Below are 6,075 nucleotides of genomic sequence, written 5' to 3'. Positions count from 1 at the left end.
CGACTTTCACATGAGCTCTCTCAAACATTGTCTCTGCAGAGGTCTACGATGTTGATTATAAATTATGTGTTGTTTTTTTTACTATAATCATCGTAGGCTAACATTTTAACGAATAGTTTGTGTTCCGTTGCAACGCACGAGCACTCACCTAGTATTATATATACGTACACAACAAGCTAGAGAAGAGAGTTGTGCTACTGCTACCTGCTGGGTGGGTCCGCCGCGTGGGTGTGCTGCAGCTTGCACTGAAACGTTACGTGCACCTCCCGGACGGGCTACTACTAGTATAGTGGAAAGGGACAAGGGAAAAAGGAGATGCTGCTGGCTTGCACACCGACTGCTACCGGTTCAGGCAGGCAGGCATGCATGTTGATCTATGGGCTATATGGGCAACTCGTATGTACATGTATGTATATGGTGTCCGATGTGCACCTAGCACTTCCGTCCGCTTTTCATGGCTGGCGCTAGGGACTAGGGAGTGCCTTCTTCTTCTTTTTTCTTCCCGTGGCTCCTTTTCCGTTCCCTTTTGTTTTTTCGGTCGTCGCATCGGCCTCGGTGACAGCTAATATCCAGAAGGTCGAGAGATAGATAGAGAGACGGGAGGACAGGAGGTGACGCCATATGCGCAGCCCTTAGCAGCAGCGAGCGAGGGACGGAAGGGGCCGGAGCCGGACGGCGGCAACTTCCGTTCCTGCTCCGGCACGGGCACAAAGTGCGCGGCGGGCGGGAACCCGTAGTGCGTGTTTAGGGAGCGGGTGGGTTGGATGGAGGGAATTAAGCGCTGATTTGGTCACTGCAATCAATCATTCATCAGGATTTTGCACTCAATCATCAGGATTCAGAGTTGGCAGCCACCATTTTGCACTCATTCATCAGGATTCAAATAGAAAGTAAAGATATGTTGTGTTTTTTTTGTTGGTCTCAAACAGGAAGAAAGTGAACTGAACCATATGTAAAACAACCATGTATTTAAATAGAAATTGAACTGAACCATATATATGTAAAACAACAATGTGCTAAATTGTTGGTCTCAAACAGGAAGAAGGCAAACTGAACCCATATATATGCAAAACAAAAATTTGCACTGAAGTACTATTACTATGAGATCAGAAATGCTTTTCAAGCCATATAATCATAGTGCTGGCTGAACACTTGTACAGTGATTTGACAAAGATGGACACCTACCAGATCTTAAACAGTAAATACCCTGGAAGCAATGACACATACATATTTACAATATCATAGGTACATCACTACCGGACACAGCTCTTTTGTCGTGTGTCTCAGACACTCGACAAAGGCTATTTTACACTTGGCAAAGGCTTTGCCGAGTGTAACACTCGGCAAAGAACGCTCGGCGAACTGTACATCGGCAGCGGTCTCTTTGCCGAGTACTTTTTGTCGGGCACTCGACAAAGAATTTGCCGAGTGCCATTTGACACTCGGCAAAGAAAAGTCACCGTCACGGCACCAAGTGACGGTGACGAATCCTTTGCCGAGTGTCTTCTTTGGCACTCGGCAAAGAGGCCAATTTTACCGAGTGCCTGCTATCACGGCCCTCGGCAAAGACGGGTCCAGTGGGCCCCACCGCCAGTCCCTGTGCCGAGAGCTCTCGTAGGCACTCGGTAAAGGAGGACTCTTTGCCGAGTGTCTAGTGGACCGGCACTCGGCAAAGAGTCCTCCAGTGGGCCCCTTTGCCAGTCCCTTTGCCGAGTGCCTTGGCAACAGCACTCGGCAAAGATGGCTTTGCCGGTTCCCAGGTTTTCTTCTTTGCCGAGTGCCATGGTCAGCACTCGACAAAGATGGCTTTACCGGTTCCCAGGTTTCCTTTTTTGCCGAGTGTCATGGTCATAGCACTCGGCAAAGCGACCCTTTGCCGAGTGTTACACTCGGCAAAGTGACCAGGATGTCCCTTTTTATTTGTTTTTGCTGTTCCATCCAAACAAACAAAAGATATATATCATTCACATCACATTATATATCAATCGCATCACAGAATGAACACATTTATCATCAACACCATATATATCACAAAGTATCACTAATATAAGTCTCACAAATATAAGTCAGGATCATCACAAAACAGATATAAGTCTGGATCATCACTAACATCACCAAGTATCTCACAAGACCAAGTCTAGCCAAACATCACCAACACTCACAAGACCAAGTCTGGATCATCAACGAGGTGGGCATCTGGACTGGTTCGGCGAAGGGCTCGACGAAGCATGAGGGTTGTTCGACGCCACCGATTGACCCTGCACAGAGAAGAGATTGTATGTGTGAGAACATATGAATATATATCATGCAGTACTAAAATTTTGATACTCACAGGAGTAGTGAACTCAGCAGGGTCAGTTGCAGGGAACAACGGAGGTGGTGGAGCATGACCCTGTGCGGCGCCAAGGCTCTGCATGTACGCGAACATCTCTGCCATCCTCTTCTCCAGCTCCTCACGTTGCCTCCTCTCATCATCTAGCTGAGTCTGTAATATTTCGCCCTAATGTTACGATAATGCAAAGAGAACATATATAATAATCAATGAACGATGAATAGATAAGGAATAACCTGGAGTTGCTGGATACGATGTTGTGAGTTGTCCTGTCGAGGTCGTATGGCTGGGCTCGCGCTCGTGCTCCTTGCTCGCACCTGAGAGAGAGTGGGAGTGGAGGACGAGTCGATTGCCCCGTCGGCAATCCAGTACCGCCCATGCCTCTTGCCTCCTCCGACCCTCATGAGGACATCTCCGTCGATGTCCTCGGTCCTCGGATCGTAATCTGGCCCATGGACCTCCTTGGCCATGGCGGTGTACTCACTGAGGCGGCTGTGGATGGCGGGGTTGGTGTACGCCTCGGGCCCGTCATCCGGGTTGTAGGTGACGTCGAACGTCGCCTTCCCCTTGTGGGCCATAGCATATGCCGAGAACGTGGAGCAAGGCGTGCCACCATGTGCCGCCGACTGCGAGAAAACCAACGAGATGGTTAGAAATCATGTCTAATCGAAAGTTATATACCTAAATAAAAAGAGCGCGTACCCATGCTTCCGCGTATTTGCCCAGGCTACGGCTGCCTTGATGGTGGGAGGGACCTTGCATCAGCAAACGCCGTTCCCAGCTAGCGTTGTGCGCCTCGTCCCACTCAGCCGAGCACCACCTCTGCACCATCTGCTCCCAGCACTCAGGATGCGCGGCGCGCCAATGAGGAATCATCTAAAAAATATAAGTACACCGCATATCAGAAGATAAAAATAAGCATATTTAGTACCAATAATAAAGTTTTGTATTTACCTGCAAGTACTGGTCCGGAGTCAACGACATGGTTCGGGCGTCCTTCTTGTTCACCTTCTCCCCAAGGACAGAGCCGTGGTAAGTGAAAGGGAATTAGGCTTACACCTAGTTCCTAATTAATTTTGGTGGTTGAATTGCCCAACACAAACAATTGGACTAACTAAGTTTGCCCAAGTTTATAGATTACACAGGTGTAAAAGGTTCACACTCAGCCAATAAAAAGACCAAGTTTTGGATTCAACAAAGGAGCATAGTGGGAACCGAAGGCCCTCTGGTCTGAGAGCACCGGACTGTCCGGTGTACACCGGACAGTGTCCGGTGCACCAGAGGACTCCAGCTCCAACTCGCCACCTTCGGGAATTTCCAGAGGCCACTCCGCTATAATTCACCGGACTGTCCGGTGTGCACCGGACTGTCCGGTGCTCCAAGGAAGGGCAGCCTCAGGAACTCGCCAGCCTCGGGTTTTCACTCCGGCCGCTCCGCTATAATTCACTGGACTGTCCGGTGTGCACCGGACTGTCCGGTGCATCTGCGGAGCAACGGCTACTTCAGGCGCCAACGGCTACCTGCAGCGCATTAATTGCGCGCTGTGCGCGCGCAGATGTCAGGCGCGCCCATTCCGGCACACCGGACAAGGAACAGTACCTGTCCGGTGTGCACCGGACACCCAGGCGGGCCCACAAGTCAGAAGCTCCAACGGTCAGAATCCAACGGCAGTGATGACGTGGCAGGGGGCACCGGACTGTCCGGTGTGCACCGGACTGTCCGGTGCGCCATCGCGCAGACAGCCTCCACCAACGGTCAAGTTGGTGGTTGGGGCTATAAATACCCCAACTACCCCACCATTCATTGTATCCAAGTTTTCCACTTCCAACTACTACAAGAGCTCTAGCATTCAATTCTAGGCACACCAAATAGATCAAATCCTCTCCAAATTCCACACAACGCCATAGTGACTAGAGAGAGTGATTTGCTTGTGTTCTTTCGAGCTCTTGCGCTTGGATTGCTTCTTTTCTTTCTCATTTGTTCTTGTGATCAAAGTTCCATTGTAATCAAGGCAAGAGGCACCAATTGTGTGGTGGCCCTTGCGGGGAAGTTTTGTTCCCGGCTTTGATTTGAGAAGAGAAGCTCACTCGGTCCGAGGGACCGTTTGAGAGAGGGAAGGGTTGAAAGAGACCCGGCCTTTGTGGCCTCCTCAACGGGGAGTAGGTTTGCAAGAACCGAACCTTGGTAAAACAAATCTCCGTGTCTCACTTGCTTACTCGCTTGGGATTTGTTTTTGCGCCCTCTCTCGCGGACTCGTTTCTTTACTACTAACGCTAACCCCGGCTTGTAGTTGTGTTTATATTTGTAAATTTCAGTTTCGCCCTATTCACCCCCCCTCTAGGCGACTTTCAATTGGTATCAGAGCCAGGTTCTTCATTAGAGCCTAACCGCTCGAAGTGATGTCGGGAGATCACGCCAAGAAGGAGATGGAGACCGGCGAAAAGCCCACTACAAGCTACGGGAGCACTTCATCGGAAGAGTCCCGCACCAAGAGGAGGGAGAAGAAGAAGATCTCCTCCAACAAAGGGAAGGAGAAGAAATCTTCTTCTCACCACAAAGAGAAGAAGGAAAAATCTTCTTCCCACAAGCCGCATCGAAGCGGAGACAAGCAAAAGAGGATGAGGAAGGTGGTCTACTACGAGACCGACACTTCATCAACATCGACCTCCGACTCCGATGCGCCCTCCGTAACTTCTAAACGCCAAGAGCGTAAGAAGTTTAGTAAGATCCCCCTACACTACCCTCGCATTTCTAAACATGCACCTTTACTTTCCGTCCCATTAGGCAAACCACCAACTTTTGATGGTGAAGATTATGCTAGGTGGAGTGATTTAATGCGATTTCATCTAACCTCACTCCACAAAAGTATATGGGATGTTGTTGAGTTTGGTGCACAGGTACCATCCGTGGGGGATAAGGATTATGATGAGGATGAGGTGGCCCAAATCGAGCACTTCAACTCTCAAGCAACAACGATACTCCTCGCCTCTTTAAGTAGAGAGGAGTATAACAAAGTGCAAGGGTTGAAGAACGCCAAGGAGGTTTGGGATGTACTCAAAACCGCGCACGAGGGAGATGAGCTCACCAAGATCACCAAGCGGGAAACGATCGAGGGGGAGCTCGGTCGGTTCCGGCTTCGCAAAGGGGAGGAGCCACAACACATGTACAACCGGCTCAAAACCTTGGTGAACCAAGTGCGCAACCTCGGGAGCGTAAAGTGGGATGACCACGAAGTGGTTAAGGTTATTCTAAGATCTCTTATTTTCCTTAACCCTACTCAAGTTCAATTAATTCGTGGTAATCCTAGATATACTAAAATGACCCCCGAGGAAGTAATCGGGCATTTTGTAAGTTTTGAGTGCATGATCGAAGGCTCGAGGAAAATCAACGAGCTTGACGAACCCACCACATCCGAAGCTCAACCCGTCGCATTCAAGGCGACGGAAGAAAAGAAGGAGGAGGCTACACCAAGTCGACAACCAATAGACGCCTCCAAGCTCGACAATGAGGAAATGGCGCTCGTCATCAAGAGCTTCCGCCAAATCCTCAAGCAAAGGAGGGGGAAAGACTACAAGTCCCGCTCCAAGAAGGTTTGCTACAAATGTGGTAAGCCCGGTCATTTTATTGATAAATGTCCTATATCAAGTGACAGTGACCGAGGCGACGACAAGAGGGGGAGAAGAAAGGAGAAGAAAAGGTACTACAAGAAGAAGGGCGGCGATGCCCATGTTTGTCGGGAATGG

The sequence above is a fragment of the Zea mays genome, chromosome 2 (assembly GCF_902167145.1).
Source record: "Zea mays cultivar B73 chromosome 2, Zm-B73-REFERENCE-NAM-5.0, whole genome shotgun sequence".
Classification (NCBI taxonomy): domain Eukaryota; kingdom Viridiplantae; phylum Streptophyta; class Magnoliopsida; order Poales; family Poaceae; genus Zea; species Zea mays.
This window is presented reverse-complemented; position numbering follows the sequence as displayed.